The sequence below is a fragment of the Coturnix japonica genome, chromosome 1 (genome assembly GCF_001577835.2).
Source record: "Coturnix japonica isolate 7356 chromosome 1, Coturnix japonica 2.1, whole genome shotgun sequence".
Taxonomy (NCBI): Eukaryota; Metazoa; Chordata; class Aves; order Galliformes; family Phasianidae; genus Coturnix; species Coturnix japonica.
In genome coordinates this window covers 162635785-162657514 of record NC_029516.1, presented here as the reverse complement: position 1 = coordinate 162657514, position 21730 = coordinate 162635785, and the positions used below count along the sequence as shown (strand labels likewise).

Here is a 21730-nt window from a genome sequence, read left to right as displayed (position 1 = left end):
GGCAGCCAGTGGCCTGGACACTCATAGTCTTTGCTGGACAAAGAAATATCTGGAGAGCTGAGCCCAGAGTGTGGTGGTAAATGGAATAAAATTCAGCTGGTGACCAGTCATGAGTGGTGTTCCCAGGAGTAGATATTGGAGCCTGTCCTGTTCAGTGTCTTTATTAATGATCTGGATGAAGGCATTGAGTGCACTTTCAGTAAGTTTGCAGATGACACCAAGTTGGGAGGAAGTGTTGATCTGCCTGGGGTTAGGAAGGCCCTTCAGAGAGATCTGGACAGGCTAGATTGCTGCGCTGATGCCAATTGGATGAGCTTCAAGAAGACCTCAAGCTGGGTTCTCTACTTTGGCCACAACAATCTGATGCATAAGTACAAGCTTGGGGCAGAGTGGGTGGAAAACTGTGTGGAAGAAAAGGATCTGAGGGGTATTAGTCACTAACTGGCTGAACATGAGCCAGCAGTGTACCCTTCTGACCACAAAAGCCAAGGGCATCCTGGTTTACATCAGAAATAGTTTGCCAGAAGTAGCAGGGAGGTGACAGTCCCTCTGTACTCAGCACTGATGAGGCCATACCTTGAGTACTGTGTGCAGTTTTGGGTCCTTCACTACAACAAGCACATTGAGACCCTGGAACATGTCCAGAGAAGGGCACCAAAGCTGATGATGGGTCTGGAGCACGTCTTATGGTGAGGAAACTGGGACTGTTCAGTCTGGAGAGGGGAGACGTTATTGCACTCTACAACTGCTGGAAGGAAGGTATGGTGAGATGAATGTTGACGTCTTTTCCCAGGTAACAGCAATTGGCTGAGAAAGAATGGCCTTAAGTTGTTCCAGGGGAGGTTCAGGTTGAATATGAGGAAAAATGTAGTCCCTGAAATAGTGATCTGGCATTGGAGTGGGCTTCCCAGGGGAGTGGTGGATTCACTGTCCCTGGAGGTCGTCAGAAATGTGGAGATGTGGGTAGTGAGGGACATGCTTTAGTGGGCATGTTCGTGATGGGTTGATGTTTGGACTAGATGGTATTAGGGGTCTTTTCCAACCTTAATTATTCTATGATTCTATGGTCCTACGATTCTGCAAAATGCTACCCATATGCAGAAGTTACACAAAAGAAGGTATATTGCTATCTTGGAAAACTGTCAGTTTATGGGTTTGGGCAAAGAATGCTATGGGTCGGAAGGAATGGGATATCCCTGCAATGATACTGGATTCATAGCTAGCTATACCTATTTCCCAAATCAGAGCAAACAGGGAAGTGCCCTGTGCTCAGCTCTGTGCTTTCTGGTGGTAAGGACATGCTGAGGGTGCTGCACAGCCGTGAGCTCTGAGCATTTCCCCTGAAGTTCATATCTGTCTTCTTTCCCTCCTGCTCCAACCCTCTCAAATGGGATTTGGAAGTATTTATGATGTCACCAGTTCTTTATGGTGAAAATTCCAAGGGACTGAGCTGAAAAGCCCTGTGGGCTGGAGGTCTTCTCCTTCTTCCCACGTTGGCACCATTTTTCTATTTTCCCACTGTGAAATTGTGGCCTAGGTCTGAGAGTCCTGCAGGAACATCCGCTGCAAAGAAAACAGTACTTAAACAAGACTAATTACTTTAGTCATTACCAACAGGGATTTGGATTTCTAGGTGGGATTAGGTGTGTACAAGATTCAGCCTGAAAGTTATTTTAACTGTTCTTTCTTCCACCATGCTGCACTTGCAATATTGTCAGAAACCATATGTCAGACCAGTCTGGAGGGAATTTTTGAATCTAAGATTTCATCTCATTAAGATTGGAATTTAAAAAAGGAAGCTATGATGCACACTTAACTATTGCAATCCTACTGAGTACTGCTGTAACTGGAAATTAATTAGGAAAGATATGTAGTTACGTAGGTAGGTAGATAGATAGATAGATAGATAGATAGATAGATAGATAGATAGATAGATAGATAGATAGATAGAAAAAAAGGACAGATTGCTGAATAGATTTTCCTGGGGTGAATTTTGCAAGTTATTATATGGGCTGACATTGTGGACAAACTGGCTGGGACTTTGGGAGTATATGTGTGATTGATATTCTATCACTTGCAGAGTGATGACTTCAAATAACAGATGTAGAAGCCTGCAAAAAGAACAGTATTTTAAACCAGTTAGTATAAAGGACTAAATTATATTAATAAACAATATAGAAAAAAAGAAATAACAATTAACATAAAAAACACTTTTAAATAGGGACTTTTATTAGCTGAGAATCTATGTTATGAAGGCAATTTTCCTGAGTGGAAATTAATTTGCTTCACTCTTCCAAACAAAAAATGAGGTTGGATTCCAGACATTAAGGGAAATTGTCTTGACAGAACAATTATATAAAAATGAGGGCAGGGAGGGAAAACATTTAGATATGAACTTAGAGTTATCTAAATGACAAAATGATCATTAAAAGGCATAGTCTGTTTACTAATGATTTTTTTTTTCTTTTTCTTTTCTTTTTTCTTTTTCTTTTCTTTTTTCTTTTTCTTTTTCTTTTTTTTTTTTTTTTTTTTCCTAGCAATAGGCTCATAATTTCAACACAGAAGCAATTTCAGATTTTTCCAAGTGTAACTTTTCCCTTGAAAAGTTAGAAAATAAGACCACAGTTGTAGTCTGTATGTATGATACCTGGTCTGGCTAGTTGAAATCAATAAAGCCATGGCCCAAGGTTATATCCAGATGGACTAATGCAAGTGAAAAGCATTATGTAGAGAACAGCGATGCTGGAACTTGTTTGATTACTGACCTTTCTTCATGTTTGGTATTGGCATCTGTGCAGCCTCTCTGTCCTAAAAGACAATGACTTGGCATCACTTCTCATACTCTCCCTGTTCCTTTGAAAGCCTTTAGCAGTAGGTTTGGAAAAACAGTCTCTGCTGCTTCCTCATCTAAAGAAACAAATTGATTCTTCAAAAAGTTCATCTAATTCAAATGTAGCAGATTTATGAAAAGGAAAGAGAACTGCAAAAAGAAGATGTGTATTGACATGTTAATAATGTCAACTAAGTACTGGGACCACAATTTTAGACTCAAAGTTGGAACTAGATATATGATTCACATGTGAATAATTTCATAGGTATATCATATCTTTTGGTCTTAAACATATAGCTGCATATGCATATATGTCTACACTCAAAAAATACCAATTAGAGTGCATATTATGCACATATTTTAAAACACCGGAGAATATTCACAGCATTCTTTGAGAAAGTGGGAGAATGGGAGCAAGAAAATGTCAAAGTCAATTTTCCTCTTTACTGAGATCCTTGGAAATATAATGGAAATTGTCTTTCGACAGTAGTTTACTATTACTGAGCAACCTTGGGAGTTCAAGTAGAAAATCAGTTTCCAACTTCTATGGATGGATGCATAAAATTTCTGCTGGACCCACCGAATAGGTCTACATACTAAAATACATCTTATCTTTAAACTCTTCAACTTACTTCTTTAAAAATGTATATATATTAATACAGTTCGCCCAAGATTTAAGCATTAACATTCTACATTTTGGAAATAGTCCATAGAGTGAGAAGCTGTGAGAGAACAATATAAAAGATAAATGCAGTATAACATGTTACTGGATTGCATATGTATATATATCTGTACAGTCTTGCATTCACAAAATCAAGCAGACAGAAAATGGCCAAGGTTTTTAAGAAATGAATTGAAGCCCCAAGTTGTTTAAAATCTCAGCTTAAGTGCTAGATTCAGTAGGGGCCTTGATTCAAAGGGAGGAGATGTGTTCTGGGGATCAGTCTGACCTTCTGAGGCTTTATCTTCCAGCGCAGCAGTTCTTGAGAGAATATGAAGGCAGAAGCTGTAATTCCCTTTTCAAATGGCATGTGGAAAACAATCCTTTTTATGTGACTGTGCTGACAGAACTGAGCTACCATCCACTCATGCTCTGCTTGTGTCACTTTGTCTTTAATAAGGGAAATTCCTACAGTACTTTTAAAAGAGATTTCTCTTTATTTGTTCAGGGTTTAATGTTCATTTCTATACATTACATATTTTTATATTTTTAAATATATATATAATTTATATAATTATATATATACACAATCTATAATACATAAATATAGCTTATATAATTCATATATACATGACTTACATATTTATTTTTACTTCTGTGCTTGTTTTTGCTTAAATTATAGCTGCCAATTTACATTTTTTTCTTGAATTATTAAGATGTATACACCAAGCATGCCCATGGACTGTGGTATTAATAATTTTCAGGCAATTATGGCACAACAAAAAACTGTACAGATAGTAATGTTGTATGAACGCAACCCTGTACTAACCCATTACTTTAGCAGAGCATCGGAGATGTGTCCTGACTTAACTCATGCACCATTTCACACTGTTAAAGCAGCCAACTCTCACATTCTGTATGTGTTAGTGGTGTTTTATCACCTCCTTTGTTCCAGAAATTAGGAAAATAGAAATGAAAACCAAGTACTTGTTGGAGGGACTCTATCTTCCAAAAATGCACTGATCATTTTATGTGATAAATATTCTGGACAGGACATAATCTCACAAGCTGCTGCTTTTTGCTAACCCATTTTCAGAAATAATCACTTGAGAAATGGAAGTATCAGACAATATAAAGTCAAAGTCAGTTGAAAATGTTACCAAACATCCATGGTATGATGCTATTTAGGCTTTGGAGAGCTCAATTGCAGTGTGTTAATGGAAACACCAAATGCCAATGCAATTTTTCTGTTCATTCAGTTCCATGTCAGTTCACTGTGTTGGTCTGACAACCACTTTGGGTGTTTCCTCCATTGGCTTTTCATATCATGTGTGATTTTTTTCCTGTTCAGTTCCTGATGAGGTCCCTTCCAACCCGGGTCATTCTGTGATTCTGTGATATGTGAAGGAATCCTAAGTAAACTAGTGATCATCTACATCTTCCTTTTCACATGTTCATGGTTACTTTCATTACCAGAAAATATAGTATTACTTTGTTAATGTTTTGCTTTAACTTATAGTCCAATTTTCAGGGCTTTCCTATGGATCAGTGGCTTATTGTTCTGTAGGATATGTTTAAATAGATTGTAATTGTATGGATACCAGCAGCCATCATTGAGCCAACAGGTGTGTGACATACATATGTCTATGCTGCATACTGCAGAGTTGCAATTACTGCCCATATAAAAGCCCAGTATGTTGTCATCAATGCAAATATTTATGCTAATTTCATGGGGAACACAGTGAAATTGGGTATGAAATCTTAGATATTTGGAAATGTGCATTTTTTTCTCAGTGGGCAGTTGTTCAAGATACGACTAGATGATGTGGTGAATCCTCTAATTTACATCCCTGTGCTGGTGCTGCTACATTCAGTTACTGCTCATACTGAAATAAGCACATTGTAAGAGTTAAGGAGGATTTACTTCTTGTCTGGATAGTTTAAAGGTTAAGAATTCCACCTGTTTTTGCAAGAAATCTGCTCTTACATGTCATGTCCCGTTTCTTAGCTCTGTAAAAGGAAAAAGACAAGGCCAAGTGTTCAGCTGATTTGAATTTAAGGCAGCTACTTTGAACTGTATGGACTTAGCAGGAGCTGGGAACCCCTCTTAATTAACATGTAATTTTACTCACTCTTCAGGAATTGTGATTCAAATTAAGTTGAAATCATTAAGCTTCTTGGAGACCTGAGTGATGTGAATTGAAAATGTTCTGAGACTATGGTTTTCTTAGGTTACACGAATGACAGTTGAGGTGATCTCCATGACAAAATGTAGTGGCACTGAAAAATGGGAATGAGCAATAGGCACATGGCAAAAATCAAAGCAAAACAGTGCAGGGAAAAAGAAGTATCAAGACTGACAAAGAGTTCACTCATTTTCACATGGCAAATAAATAGAAAGTTATACTGATATTGCACACATGCCTGAAAGCTCTCCGTCTCATGCAGCAGAATTAGACACACATGAATACTTAAATCAACAGAATTTTAATGCATGGCCAAAACAAACTCATAATGACTGTAGTATATCAGCTATGTTGCAGCTGTCTCTGCTACCAAAGCTTCCTTCTTCTGTCCTTAGGGAATGATAGCTCACTTTTGAAATGTAGAATTCCCAAGAAAAGGAAAACTATTTAAGATAGTAAATTAAAAAATAATAATAATAATGAAAATAAAAATAGTGGTTTGGTGGTTTGTTCACAAAGTAGAACGTATTGTCAGATAATGGACAGATGATCTGCTCATAGAAGGCCATGTGTTTCCTTCTGCTTACACTGTGTCAAAGTGAACAGAAGAACCTAAATCTTGTAAAGTACCTTATGCCTTGCTGCTTCTTCTTAAGAGCAGTTCTGATTTAAGAAGTTAAGGAAGACATAAAATAGAGTGGTGATGGGGGGATGATGAACAGCATAACAATTTCAGAGTAAAGCAATCTGTGAAGTCAGAACTTGGGGACGGGGTTGGGTATACCAAGAACTGTGACTTTGCATGGGCAAGTGACACTTCCATATCTAAGAACGGAAGAAAGCAGGATGGAGATGAGTGGTGTCTTCCTTCTCTTATAATATAGACTTACTTCCTCCCATTCTTCACAGACATTAGACTAGGCATGGGTGAAGCTTAGGGCACTTCTGTTTTCTTCTCTTCTAGTTTTCACCCTGCCATAGTAGCTGCCAGACCTGTTGGCAGTTCAACCTCAATTCTTCCCATCCAGGTTGCTCTGCATTGTGATCTGTAATCTGCTGACTTCAGAGAGGTGATGACTTAGGTATGTAAGGCTTACAGTAAAACTGTGTGTTGTCTTTTATCTTCCAATGATTTCTGCATGAAAAACAGTGTTGTGTTGCAGTACTTTAATGGGTCTTTCTTTCACCGTACAACATTTCCTTCTACTTAGAGAATAGGCAAATAAAATGGTAACTAAAATCTGCTAGGCTTAAACATCATTGAAGTTTTTGCAAAACAGTTGTCTGGTTCATGAACAGTCCTATTTAGTCTGTTTGACTTGACAGCACCATTTAGTTACATCTCACCAAGCCCATGGAGACATGAAGGAAAATGGAGACAAGATGACTCTAAATAATCTTTTCTCTGAGGATGAATAGTTCTCATTTTCCTTGTCTTAGACTAGCATAGAGCATACAGAACACTAGCAGGTATTGGGGAGTATCAACATCCAGTGTTTATAACCCAAATTCTGATTCTTTTGGTACAGTCAGATACGAGCCAGGAACAAAGTTAGGTGTATTAAGAAAACTCATGGAAAAATACTTAAAAGATAATTGAATTTCCTTTCTTCATTTAAGTTGCTTTTGAATGTAGAAGTGTATAATCTTGTAAATTTATAGAATTCTCTATGCTTGGTAATGCTTTTCCACTATAGGCATTGCCTCATAACATTTTCTTTATAGTTCTGAGACATATAAAGCTATTCACATACAATATTGCTCTGTCTTCTTCAGGTCTTATTCCTTGATATATAAATGTACTCATACTTTGTACTCATATTTTATTATAGCATTTAGAATTGGTTACCTGACTCATAACATTACAGCCATATACTTGGGTGATTTTCTCATACTTAGTAACTTTTATTGTTGAATTGTACTAGTGGGGAAAAACTCTGTAGGTACATTTGAAGGTACTATGTGCTATGTGCTAAGAGATGGTGACAATAGTGATGGTGATAGTTATAATAGTTTATGGAGACTGATGTTTACGAAATTGTTGATTTCCAACAGTGAGTAAGCCAGAAAGAAGATAAAATATACCCCTTTCTCACGCAAGTTAAAACAAAATATTTTGTACAACATTTTAAAAAGTATTTTAAGTTTGCATGCTTTTTCCAGGAGGAATTTGCCTACTGTTGTAATGCAGATTCTTGAGTTAACTGTTCTCATAATTAATATAAATGCAATTGGACATCTAAAAGAAGATGCATTTTTCTCATTTCCAGTATGATTACACTTAGCAAATGACAGAGAAAGGCATGTTTGACATGCAATCCCAGTCTCTTCAATAGCTGCTTGGCTTCCAGATGATGCCCTATACCTAGTGCTTTTGTGCAAAAATTTATGAGTAGTGTTCTCAGCTACACTGTTGCTTTGATGTTTCATGTTGTTTTTTTCAGTTTGAAGAACAACTTAGGTGCCCCAAATGAAATATTTTCACTTTTTCATGAGTGTATTTGTACTTTAGTAATTAAAGATATTACCTTTCTAGTCCTTACCTGGCTTCAGAGAACAAGAAACATTCTAGGTTCTTTCTCTGACACCTTTGTTGGAAGTTTCCAGTCTTTTTATTGAACTGTTTTTTACTTTATGCTCATGTAGAACCAAGTTGCCTCTGAAATTAGAAAAGAACTAACGACAACTATGTTCTCCTTATAGAAAGTTTTCTTAGCAGTATACAGTAAGTGTTTATGTGGACCTCAGGTAGTGGCTTAAATATTTCATACACTACAATGTTTTGTTTGTTTGTTTTCCCCTGAATCAATGATTACAATGCCTTCTAGTGAAAGAAGACCACAAGAAAAAATGTTTGTGTATCAAAACCAATCAAAGCATAATGCACTGCAGGGATCATGATGCCCGGTTCATAGAATCATAGATTCATATAATGGTTTAGGCTGGAAGAAACCTTTATCATCTAGTTCTAACTCCCTTGCTATAGGCAGACATTTCCTTGTAGACCAGGTTGCTCGCAGCCCCATCCAGACAGGCCTTGAATGCTTCCATGGAGGGGGCATCCACTACCTCTTTAGGCAACCTGTTCCAGTGTTTCACCACCTTCACAGTAAAGAATTTCTTCCTAATATCTAGTCTAAACCTAACCTCTTCCAGTTTAAAATAATTTCCCCAAATCCTCTTGATACATGGCCTTATTTATTGGCCCCCCAGCACAATAATGATGCAGAGCTCTTAGAGAGGGTCCAGAGGAAGGCCACTAAGATGGTCAGAGGGCTGGAGAATCCCACCTATGACAAAAGGTTGAGGAAACTGAGCTTATTCAGGTTGGAGAAGACAAGGTTCCAGGGAGACCTCATTGTGGTCTTCCAATACTTGAAGGGAGCATATTAATAGGAGGGGGAACAACTGTTTACATGTGTTGATAGTTATATGACATGGGGGAATGGTTTTAAACTAAGATGGGACATTTAGGTTAGATATTAGGAGAAAGTTTTTCACACAGAGGGTGGTGACACACTGGAACATGTTGCCCAAGGAGGCTGTGGATTCCCCATCCCTGGAGGCATTCAAGGCCAGGATAACGTGGCTCTGGCAGCCTGCTCTGGTGATTGGCGCATCTGCCCATGGCAGGCTGGTTGAAACTAGGTGATCTTTGAGGTCCTTTTCAACCCAGGCGATTTATGATTCTGTGATTTATAAGTCCCTCCCCAGCTTTCCTGTAAGCCCCCTTCAGGTATTTGAAGGCTGCTATAAGGTCTCCACAGAGCCTTCTCTCCTCCCAGCTGAAGAACCCCAGGTCTCTCAGCTTGTCCTCATAGGGGAGGTGCTCCAGCCCTCTGAGCACCTTCGTGGCCCTCATCTGGACCTGCTCCAACAACTCCATGTCCTTCTTGTGTTGGGGGCCCACAGAACTAGATTCTGTACTCCAGGTGGGAGTCTCATGAGAGCAAAGTAGAGGGGCTGAATCATCTCCCTCACCCTTCTGGTCACGCCTCTCTTGATGCAACCCAGGATACAGTTGGTCTTCTGAGCTGTAAGTGCATTTCTTGCTCATGTTGTGTCTTCCATCAACTGACACCATCAATGCTTCTCCTCATGTCTCCTCTCAAGCCTTTCTCCATCCAGTCTGTGTGTGTGCTTGAGGTTCATTGATCATGACAACAGCTCTTGAGACTGACATGACATTGTCCATCCTTGCTAACATAACAAGGTCGAGGTTGATTCCAGCTGAAAAGTCTCATTCCAGGAGTTGTAACCATTTTAGATTGGTCATTCATCATAACACTAAACTAGAATGCTTGAATTGAGATGAGGTACTACTACTGAGAAAAATCTTATATTTGAAGTACTATATTGAGTGAAATAGCAAACAATGACCAAAATACTGATAAAGCTGAAAACAGCCTTTGCTCATCTTTGACATCCATTATGGAAGGGATAAGTTCAAGGCCACTGGGAACCACAGTGACTATCCAGCTTTAACCACCATAAAAGAACAGTGAAGAATCTGGACATCTAAGGAAAATTAATTTATAAAAAGACAGTGGTCCAAACTTCAATAATCCAAATTTAACTCTCTTTGAGAAGATCTGTTGAGCTCTTTCCTGAGTACACCTGGAATAGGGGTCAGACTTGGCCATATTTAGAAATTATTGCTTCTTTTATTGAGTAAATTAACTTATAGCCCAGAAAATGTGTAAAACATTCCCCAACTTTAATTTCTCTCTTCCATCTTTATATGTTTATTTTCTGCAAGCGTGGTAGGTATCATTGCATCCCACATGGAAAAATCTTGCTTTATAGACAAGGTCTCTTGGTGCACTTTCTTTCCGGTCACCTTGTGTCTGGTTTTCCCCTTTTCTATGAAGTTTCAGTGTCTTTTGCATTTTGGTCTCCTGTATGTTGAAGTGTTCAGTGTACCTTGTACACTTGGATCCACAGATACTCATGAAATCTGTAACAGCACAGGAGACTGTACACAGGCTTTAATAAAATCCAAAGCATTGGATAAACCTTCTTCTAAGAATAAAGCAGTCAGAAGAATGCTTGGTCTTTCAAAGCGTAGGTACATCTTGAAAAAATCTAATCAATTCCCCTGAAAATCCTTAGTCGTTAGTAGTACCTCTACTACTCTCAAAATCAATAGTTTTAATTGTGACCAGCTAATATCCCTTGTTTGTTGTCTAAGAAAATGACAATATTTTAGGGGAGCCTTTCTTTATCTCTTTCCAGTCTTTGTGTGTGCAACGCGTATTCAGTCTTTTCAGAAAAGGTTTGACTTCATTTGTAGAATTAAAAACTTCATTTTTTTATCTCTAGTTAGCTACATTTTTCATATAGTTAAATCAATATGATATGAAAGTATGACATTATTCCAGTTCTTTAACTTATTTTTCTCATGTTGGTATGAGCCTCTTATATGCTCTTTATTCATAAATGAGCTGATATAAAGAAGACAATATTTCAGGATATCTGTACTATCATCTATAGTTGCTGGAACATCCTGAATTGATTGTTGGATAGTTCAGCCTTGACTGCATGGTATCACAGTGCTTGTGTGGTGACTGAAAATAGCTGAGCTGTAGATTTTATGGAAAAAGAACAAGTAATTTGCTCTCAATTTATATCATATTAACCAACTTCTTCTTCTTCTTTTTTTTTTTTTTTTCCTTACAACTTCTCTGGACATCTTATTTCACTGTGTTCATTTGTCACTTTAATGTACCTAACTCAAAATATATCAAGACTAGGGATCTGAAATGCATTCATCTTGATTATTTAGGCTGTGCCTTCAATTTTATAGACAAAAAGGAAATAATAAAAGGCTTTATTTGTTCTCTGATTGGATAAGTATGTAAGCACTTATCAAATAAATAGTTACAGAAGCAATTTCAGATGCATGAAATTGAAATTTGTTTTGCCATGAACATAAACTGTGAGTAGAAATTAAGTCCAGGTGAATGAAAAAAAAACATAGCTGGGGGAGATGCAGCTACAGACATAAATAAGACTGCATCCTACTGGCATTTTGTACTGTTTCCCTTAGCTTTACTGTCTATACTTTTGGGTTCATTTCCACCCACATTTGAAGTCTCCCCGCTGCATCTTAAGCTCATTAATTCATATGCTTAATTCACTAACTAAGGACAGGAATTGTGCAAAAAAGCCCACTTTAATGTTTTTCTGGATTTCTGGCTTTGTGCAGCAAATTAGAAACAAATGGGAGGAGGGCGGGAATCAGTATGGGCTGAACCAAATACTGCCAACTTCCCTAGGAACAAAGAGGAAAAAGTGGATTTTTTTCATAAAATTGTTCAAATTGAAATAAAACAACTTAGCTTAATCAATACAGCTCACTTGAGACACCACTAAAAAACAAACAAATGAACAAACAAACACACAGACAGACACTAAATCTAAAAAAGTGAGAATGCAGCTGTCATAGGACTGTCATGGTCTTTTTTTTCTTTTGTGTGTGTGTGTGTGTATATGTGTTATGCTTACATAATGTGTACAATAAGAAATGCTGACATACTGGAGCTCCAGCTTTTGATGACTTCAGTCATGGCCACAGCACTCACACCCCTCACTGATATGATGATGGGCAGGACAAGCTCACTGCTGAAAACAGAAGGGGAGAAGAATGTAAGAAAACCACAGGATGCTTGGATAATAAGCCCAGGCCATACATATTGCTTTAAGCAGTTGACACCTTGAAGGTAGATATCTGAGATATCTCAGGATGAGAGCAAGAAATGCTTTTTCAGTTTTACAAAATATTACAGTATTCCTCATACATTCCTGTCTTTTCATTATCGTTTTTGTATCTTACATTTGAAATGTCAATCTACGCTCTTAATTAAAACATCAGAGAGGGTTATTTAACAATTTTTTTTAAACTTATCAGTCAAGTGACCTACTGACTTTACTTACACAACACTGACCACAGTCTATGTTGTGTGTTTGTGTATTCTGTTGTGCTAGACAAGACTCTCTTTATTGGAAATCTACTAAAATGCCTGAAAATATCAAAACTGAGAAGACTTTAAAAATGGCAATAAAGATTAGGAAATACTGCACTGGGGTAATGGGGAGCATTTAAGAATGGAGCGCACCATACTTTGGAGGAGAACAGACCGTGCCTTTAAAATTCTGGGTTCAAATGAAAGGTGTTAGTGTCCCTGTGACCGGGTAGTTAGTTTTCTGGCTCTGGGACTGAATGTTTCTGGCTCAGATCCACTTAGTGCATTACCGTGGAAGCTGTGTACATCCAGAGGTCACGTTGTGGGTGAGATGCAAAGCGGAGGTGGCCACAAAATATTTCAACATCTTTCAAGCTTTTATTCCCCTTCTGCTTTCAGATAGAGCTCTCTGTACCGTCCTCTGTTGTGCCTTGCGCTTCCAAAGTGCACGTGGCAGCTGAGGTTAATTCTGAAAATAAAAAAGATAGTCCATCTTTCCTTTGGATGCTCTGTGCCTTTGCAAAGCCACAGTTCATACAAAGCTCTCTATCCTAGTCATTTTTATTCTTCATACTGTGGTCATTAGTATCTCAGTTCTCCAGAATAGCCTTACCTTAACATTTTGATTTTTTTTTTTTTTTTCCATGATCATTTCTACAAAAGTGTCTGTGTAGATTAGATTTGGTAAATCTAGGAGTAGAACCCTGTTTTTTATATTGCTTTTATATCAAACATCCTTTTTTGTTTTGTTTTGTTTTGTTTTGTTTTGTTTTGTTTTGAAATCACATTCTATCACCATAATTCTGAGGAAATTCATATCCGCGTGCATTGCTATGGTAATGATATCCATTGTGACAGTGAGAGACATCTACATTAGGAGAAGGGAGATGATGATCTCATTTTTAGGTGCTGCCAGGGACTCCCAGTGGATGTTTTTCCAGTGCTCAGGTGAATTTCTCAGTTTGACTCAAGTAATCAGGTTTCTCTTCATGGAGGGAGGTAGCAGGCTGTGTCCGAGGGTACCATATCAAAGTGCTGGGTGATGAGATTCAGCACCTCTTAAAAAACACCAGCTTCACAGAAAGGCAATCTTGGTTGTGTAGAACCCTTCCATGTAATTATCTATTATAGGATATGTGAAAATCTGTGCCAGCAGTGATCCTGCTGGGACTCTCAGTGGGAAAGAGTGTGATTAACAGACAACACAGCAGCAGGCAGCCAGGATGGGCTCAGTCCTGAGGGAGAGCTGGATGGCTTCATAAGAAATGTGTCCCAGTTAGGAAACAAGAAGTGGGTGCACGTGCTTAGTTAGTATCTGGAGAAAAAGTTAGGAAAATGGAAAAAAGGGGCTTAAGTTTTTGTTGCTTTTTCACTGGGGGAGGGGGGGCGGACAAGAAATTGGTGGAAAAGAGGTAGGAACAGACTTGTGTGGCCCAAAAGCCTGGTCTTCTGCTTAATTTCAGGGAAACCAAATTCTGACTTCATGTTGACTGCTTGACTTCTGGATCTATCTGGTCTGGGTGAGTCTTGTTTCTCTTTTTCTCTTGCCTACCCCATGGTTGTCCATAGCTCCCTCGTGGAAGCTGCAGCTCCTCACAGGGACAGCAACAGGGCCCAAGGGAACGCATTGAGCTGTGTCAGAGAAGGGGCAGGTGGGTGTAAGGGAAAGGGTCTGCACCAGAGGGTGGTGGGCATGGAACAGTCTGCCCAGGGCTATGGGCATGGCTTGAGTGCCGGAGTTAAGGAGACAGTGCACTCAGTCATCAGGTTGGATTTTTTGGTTGTCCTGTGTGGTTTCAGCAATTGGACTTGATGATCTTTATGGGACCCTCACAGATTGGGTTATTCTAAGATTCTGTGATTCTACCCTGCCTGATTAGACAGCACTGAAGTCAGGGTCAGTCCCTGCATACTGTCCCTGTTTGCAGACCACCAAAGGTAAAAACATCCTGTCACAACAGTGTCTTTCAGGCAGTCCAGCAGTATGTATTTTGCTAATAAAACTCACTTAAAAATGTTTTCCCTTTGTTTTTATGGATATTCCCAGAAATAGGCAGCATGATATCGGCCCAGATCTGATCACCATTGTGTGAGACATGAGTACTCATGTGTGGCTGATAAGCTGAATAAGCTGAAATGTGGTGTTTCCTCACTCTCTCTCTTGTCCCCACAGGGGGGACTCATCTCACCTGATTTTAGGGTCTAGATGCAGTTACATGGCCAGATGCATCTGTGATTGTTTGGAGGTGTTGTGTACAGTCATGACCATTTCCATAATGTTGGTAATATAGGACTTATCAGAGTTCTGCACCTCTAGAAACTGTCTGTAGGAGGCTCCAAGGGATATATAAAAGCAACTAAAATGGCATCAGACACCTAAACTTAGCCCACTGTGTTTGTGCACAGTGATAACCATCCTGCTTTCCCTTAACAGCAAAGTTCTACTCAAGGAAACTTTACTGCCTGCCTCAGCAGATGTGAATCTCATTGACACTCCACTGGCAGCATTAACCAGATGTTTGTTGACAATAAAAGATCTGTGATGACTAGTTCAGATGTGCATACCTGCACTGCAGACATCCAGAGTGAGGCAGGTAACTACAGCTGGTGACAGGGCACTGCTGCAGGATGGTAAGCATCTGCACAACCATTGCTCAAGTGAGAATAAAGATGTGCAGCACCAACAAAATCGTGTAAAAGCAACAGAAAGCAGTGGGGGTTTACAAGAAAAAAATAAAATGATTATATTAGAGAACAGTAGGGATTCATGCTATTTTTCTCTTCTCATCTAATTTGATTATTTGCTCTAACATTCTATACTGTAATATCAGAGTACTCAACGGCTGGCTCTTAAGGATTTTAGCTGAAAGAATGTCTAGGATAAAGTGGAAAAAAAAGGCAGAAGATAAATATTTTTTATGAAATCATGTTTAACTTTCATGTAAATTACAAAGTACAGAGAATTAGTCTATAATTCTTGTATCACAGTTTGCTGGAACTTACCAGAAACAAATAAAAGACCTAATCTTACCACGTGGGAGGAGGCAAGGCAAACTTCTAATTTTCAAAGATACCTTCAAACTTTTCCCTCCCTTTGAAATATGCATGTAATTATGCTTCTCACCTCTGAAACTTTCTGAGTGAGAAAGTTCCCTTGAAAGTCCAGAGCCTTGATCTTTAATGTGGAGTTTTTTGAGCTGTTTGATCAGTGTCTATGGATTAAAGCATTAGCATTTTAAAGGATATAATGCTGAAAATGGTTTGGGCCTGATTTTGTAATCACCCCGCTTGGCTTTCACAGGATGCTGAGCTTTGATTTTGTGGTCATCAAAGTGAAAGATAGTAGTCATCTGTGATGTGCTATTAGTACAAGTTCATGATTGTTGATCTGAATCTCCCGTATAGTTTGACAGAGTTCGAAAGAAAAGCAAGAATAAAGAAAGGAACATTCACCTTTCTTAGTAGACTGAAAGCTAATCATCACTTCTGCTTCTTGGTATCTTATTTGCCAAATAATACTCTACAGGTCATTTGCATTTCTCTTTCACAATCAAGTCTGTTAAAAAGCATGAGTTATGCATGCAAGAGCTTTCCGCTACAATTTTGCTCTCCTTTCACATTCATGTATACCTTGAGTGATAAATTAAGTCTGAAGATACAACAGGCAAAGCTGTGAAATGCATCTCATCCTATGGGGTCCTTTTCTCAGCAATACAGAAATGGAAGATGTCTTCCCAGGTATTCAGGAACATTGTGTTACCATTCCCAGATTTTACAACAGAAGCTCACCACATTCAGAGTTAATATATGTAATTTAGGATAGAATGAAGGATGTTTGTGCTTGTGGCATGAGGGAAAATGCCCACTGGTATTTAATTTCTATACCTTTTGTCTGGTTAAGAAAGCATATGGCTTGTACTAGAGTTCTCATACCTCATTAAGCATAGAGAACTTCCATCAATAAGGGATGGCGTCACAGTTAGGTTGAAATGAGTTTAATGTGTGTATTCACACATACTGCTGGTCCCAGCAGAGTTGGGCCAAGTTTATGCTGACGACGCTTCCTTTTACCTACCCATCAGAGCAACATGGGGCCCTTCCACCTAGCAGGGTGCAAGGCAAAGTGAGCCAAGGTCATATGGCCAAATAAATGCTTGGGATCAGCCTTTCAGTTGAGATTTTCTTCAACAGAAAAGCTTCTAGTGAGGGATTTTGAGAAGGGGGAATTGTTACTGTTGTTTTTTAAAACAAAAGCCTTTTGTGCATCTTGGCGCTCTCTTCTTAAGCTAGGCTGACAGGATTGCTCCATTCATCCTTTCTGAGCCATGCAGGATTTTTCATTTTCATCCTTTCTGAGCCACAGAGAGCCTTCCCTCTGGACTGTGTGTCTGCAGGAGGCTGGTGCTTGGTGGACACTCTGAAGCTTTGGCCTTGCCAGTCCTCTCAGCCACCTGCCTCCCTGGTTGGTAGGAAGGGCAGGGGCTCTGGTCCCTTCATAAGGGGTTTGGTGGGAGGAGAGCAAGACTTCTTTTTTTTTCTTTTTTTCTGAAAATGAGACCTTGCTATATCTGTATAGAGATATTAAAAATGCTTCAGCAGGGGCAATTCTGGCTTACACAGCTGCGATGGAAAGCAAAGACCAGCAAATCCCATCTGGAGACTGGTTTGTTGATGGGTGAGAATGGTTGATGTAGCAAATTCCTTTTTTAAAACATTTTTCAACCTGTGACTGTTTGCAGTAAGTTTCAAACCAGACTGTATCAGCCAAGCAGAATACGTGTTCAAACTCTGCTGAAAGCCTGCAGCCAACAAGAAAGATAAAGGCATTCTGTTCCTCACACTCTGCAATAATAGGGAAGGCATTAATAATGCTGAGTTGAGAAACAAGCCCTCTGCTGAGATAGCTTTGTGCAATAATAGCAAGAGCCTGTTCATGGTCTCAGTGTACTCTTCATTTACTAGGTACACTCTGTACAAATTATGCAAACTTGCTCAAGCCCCTGGAAATACAAAATTCACCAGCTAATTAAACAGAGCTTGACAGCACAGTAGTGACCACTTCACCTCACATCCAGTGTCAGAGAGGGAAGATAATATTGTGATGTAGGCATAAGCATGTGCTAGAGGACAGATGGTATTCAGTCTGAGCTCTGTGCTCGATTCTGCTCGAGTTCTCATGGGAATCATATTTCTGATTGAACAACTTGTCTCCATTAATAATATAAATCTAAAATTTGGTGGGGATAGGCAGGACTGTCTCTTGATATAGATGAATATTTAGCCCAATCTGTGTTAAATTTTGAAAGTACCAGTATGTTTCTGTAACATAAATAATTCTGAGTCATATAAAATACAAGGAAATGGATGACAGCTAGTGCAGAGGCAGCAGCATCTGTAAAATAAAGTGAGCCCCAGGATGCCTTCGATGTTTCTTCTAGGAAGTTTAGATTTCTATTTATTTATTTACATTCAAATAGTTCATAAGATCTGGAAGATATATTTCCAGTATATGATATTACAAACATTTCAGTTGTCCATGGAATAGGGCAACTTGCTTTCTGAATGTCAAATGGGACAGCAAATGTGCAAATATTTGCAGTAAAAGGTCCTTAGCGAGGAACTATGCTGAAAACCAAGTCATTGGTTAAGATTTCATATGGTGGTCATAATCTCCAAATAAAACTAAAAGAAAGCAATCAATCAAACAAGCTCCATGAAGCATATTTATGAAGTTGTGGAAACTCTGGAAGGAACTGAAATTCTTTTGGTGAGCAGCAGTCTGGGGCATCCTGTCTTCCAGAAAACTTTGCCATGTTGGCCTCCCCAGAGATTTCAGGCTCACATGAAAAAGATTGTGTCATTGTGCTTAGCATTAGTTTTGGTCTGTTTTGTTCAGTCACTGTGCTCCAACACTAACCACAGCAATGTGAAGTATGAGCTAGTCCAGCACTGCAGCATATCGTGTGCGTTCTAACAACACTAGTCCGTATTTGTATCTATCAGAGTTTTTAAAATTGTGTTCTGTATCTGAAAAACTTACCAATGTTGTAACTGTAATAAAATTATAAATACGTGTGTTATCTGCAAATCCAAGCTTTTGATAGATGTTTGCAATTTTTTTTAGTGCTGTATTGGTTATATATATATATATTTTATTTTGGTTGTATTTTTATTTTCTCTTCCTCATTCAGAGATGTACATAGGTACCAAGTATGTCTGTCTGGATATGAAAAAGGATATGAAAAGCCTTTATAAATGTTTTAAGAACTGACATATTTCCAAAATTGTTTTCTGTACAATATATAGCCTATATAGAAAAATGACTGGGGGGGGGGAGGGGGGAGGTAGAAAAAAGGAAAGCTTTACCAGCAGAACCTTTACATGCCTCTCTAGTGTCATTTGTTTCTATATATTTTTAATGAAAAGCAGGGAATATGAACTGGATTTTATTGCCTTTTTGAAAGAGCGACATATGGAATTTTGTTCAGATTCATGCAGCCTGAAATGTATGATCTAACTCTCTCCTAGGATTCCTTTCTAAAGGTTCTTCCAAAAAGGATCAGTGATGAAAAGCATCATTCAGAAGTGTTTTTGTAAAAGGAAGATTATAAAGAGGTTGGAGTCTTTGTGCATGTTGAGATATCCTGTTGTTAATATCATAGCATTTTCATGTAAAATAATGGTAAGAAAAATGCTCTTTCTCTGTCAGCATTTTTTGCTTTTTACTGTAAGAACAGATTGCTCTTCTCCTATCTGCACTGAACTTGCACCAGCTGCATCAGAAATTCAGCACAGGAAGGGAAAAAGTCGTTCACCTTGTGGATTCAACTGCAGAAAGTACTCCTCATGCCTTTGACTAGAGACGATCAATATAATGAAGGGCTACTTTCAGGTTACGTAACGTTGGATGATGGGGTCACACATTAGGAGCTATTCCAAAAGTAAAAAGGTTTAGCAAGGAAGAAAAGAATGAAATGTACTTTCTTAGTCTTAAGTTTGGCAGACAAAAAGTACTTGTTCTTGACTTCTATGTTCAGTTTGCTGCAATTTTCTAAAACATCTTGGTTTGATGGTTTAGCTTAAAGCTCAGTGTCTCATAAAAACTAGTTTTCTAGTGGAGTCCTTTTTGACAACTAATGTTTTGTGAATTCCTCTAGAGGAGTGTAAAGTACTGAGTTTACCTTATAGAGATACCTGTATAGACTCACAGCTTCTTTGATGGTTGAAGTATATCCAAAATTAATTTCTCTCATCTGGAAGTAGTAACAGCTGCTGAAGAAAATGGAAAATAGTAGCCTAAAAAAAAGTAAAAATATGCATGTGACCTTCAAGATATACTGTACAAAATAAGAGAGCATGTGCAGGGTACTACAAATGACCTAGAGATCTTAGGAGTCTTGCTAATATCCCCACTTCTGAAAGTCCTCTCTTCTTTAGGAATTTGAGAAGGGAAAGATGGAGAAGGAGAAAGATGAAAAAAATAAATAAATAAATTATATTGTGTAATAGACTTTGTCTTGGAGAATATCACTGTTTTGTAATGAAAAAGAAAAAGGAATTTCCTGGGTAAAGGATAGGTCAGTTGAAATAGATTGTGGCCACAGGACTTCAGGCTGGAAATTTTTAACCCTGTCTGCATTTCCCAACATCCTTGCCAGCTCAATGACCAAAGCACAATATGACATCTGAAAGGGACCGTCTTCCCTCATAATACTTCATGGAATGTGTGGGACAATCTAGAAGTCCAGACTGTGGAACAAAATGGATCTGTGGACCATTTTCCTGCAGTGGCCTTGAGAAGGGGTAGGAACCATCACAAAATAGGATGTATTGTTCAGGATTGAGCCAACATAACCCACTTCATGGGAAAAGTTGTGTTTTTGTCATTCACAGTCACACCTCAGGTTCTCGTTTTGTCTACACGGATGTGTCTATGCTTTTACTGGGGTTCAGATGTCCTGGTCCTTTATTCCTTTCAGTTTCCTGGAAGCCATTCACGTGAATCCTCATTCAGCAGCTCTCATCTGCACTGGTTATTTGTCCTTAGACCAGTACTCAGGAAGAAAAGAAAAAAGCACAGCATGGGAATGATTTACAAAGTCTGACAAAACACTAAAGCAATATTTCACACATCACTCTGATCATGAAAGAGAGCTTAATTTCTGGAGGGAACAGTAGTCATCTAACTAATTGATTTAAGCAGAATATTCACTGTCAAGGTCAGTCTAAAAACACAGTGATGCAAGATATATTTTATTACTTGAAACCTCAGTGTTTTAATTTGATTATATTACTAGTTCCATGTAAATGTATTAACTAAGAAGGCATGATTAACTGAATAAATTTTAGAAGTGATGAAGATGCTGGTATCGGCAGTAGCAATTCAACTGTTAGAATCCAGACACTGTGTTTTTACCTATGAAGGCAAAAAAAATAAAATCAAATTCTAAGGTGGAACTTCTCAGAAAAGGTATCTGAAAAATATATCATGGCAAAGGAATACTTCTGCTTTGTCTCGACAGGGAGCAGCCTCTGAACAAACAACAGGGGACCAAAAAAAAAAAAAAGGACAGCTAGCAGTTTTTTGAAGGTCAAATTAACCTTGGAAAGTAAATCTGGGGAAGGTAGCTCTAAAACAAATTCCAACAGCAGAGAGCAGCACTGCCATGAGGTCCTATCTGAAAAATCTTTGGACACTGACAACTTGCATTCCCATTAAAAAACAAACAAGCAAAAAATCATTATTTGTATTTTGATAGTTTAAATATAATCAAAATTGTCTCTGCTTCAAGGACTTGAAGGGTGAGACTGAATTCCATTATGTCACCATGATCACTTAATGCCAATCACTTTAAAGGCAAATGCTTATTCAACAAATAAAGAATGCCGCTACAAAATTCAGTATTTTTTTTTCTTTTCTTTCCTCCCCCCCCCCCCAACCCCCCCCCCCCACTGTTTTTCTACTTTGGGGCATTCAGCTGCTCCTTGTGAATCTCTTAAAATTTCAGCCAAGCTTCTGATTTTAAATGTCCTCTTTGAGGAAGGAAAAAGCTGAAAATGTTAAGAATTAGATTATATCAGTCTGGAC

The 21730-nt window shown here is 38.5% G+C and overlaps 2 long non-coding RNA genes across 2 annotated transcripts; one reads left to right on the top strand and one right to left on the bottom strand.

Annotated features, from left to right (window-relative positions):
* The first annotated feature begins 1451 nt into the window (after positions 1-1451).
* On the top strand, positions 1452-18409 carry LOC116652775. The gene is made up of 3 exons (XR_004305979.1): positions 1452-1643; positions 14106-14162; positions 15077-18409. It is a non-coding gene; the product is annotated as an uncharacterized LOC116652775 (long non-coding RNA).
* Positions 12148-20608, bottom strand: LOC107308352. Its single transcript, XR_001552763.2, has 4 exons — positions 20022-20608; positions 19824-19938; positions 12933-13111; positions 12148-12301 (listed from the first exon to the last, which is right to left on the bottom strand). It is a non-coding gene; the product is annotated as an uncharacterized LOC107308352 (long non-coding RNA).
* Positions 20609-21730: the final 1122 nt, after the last annotated feature.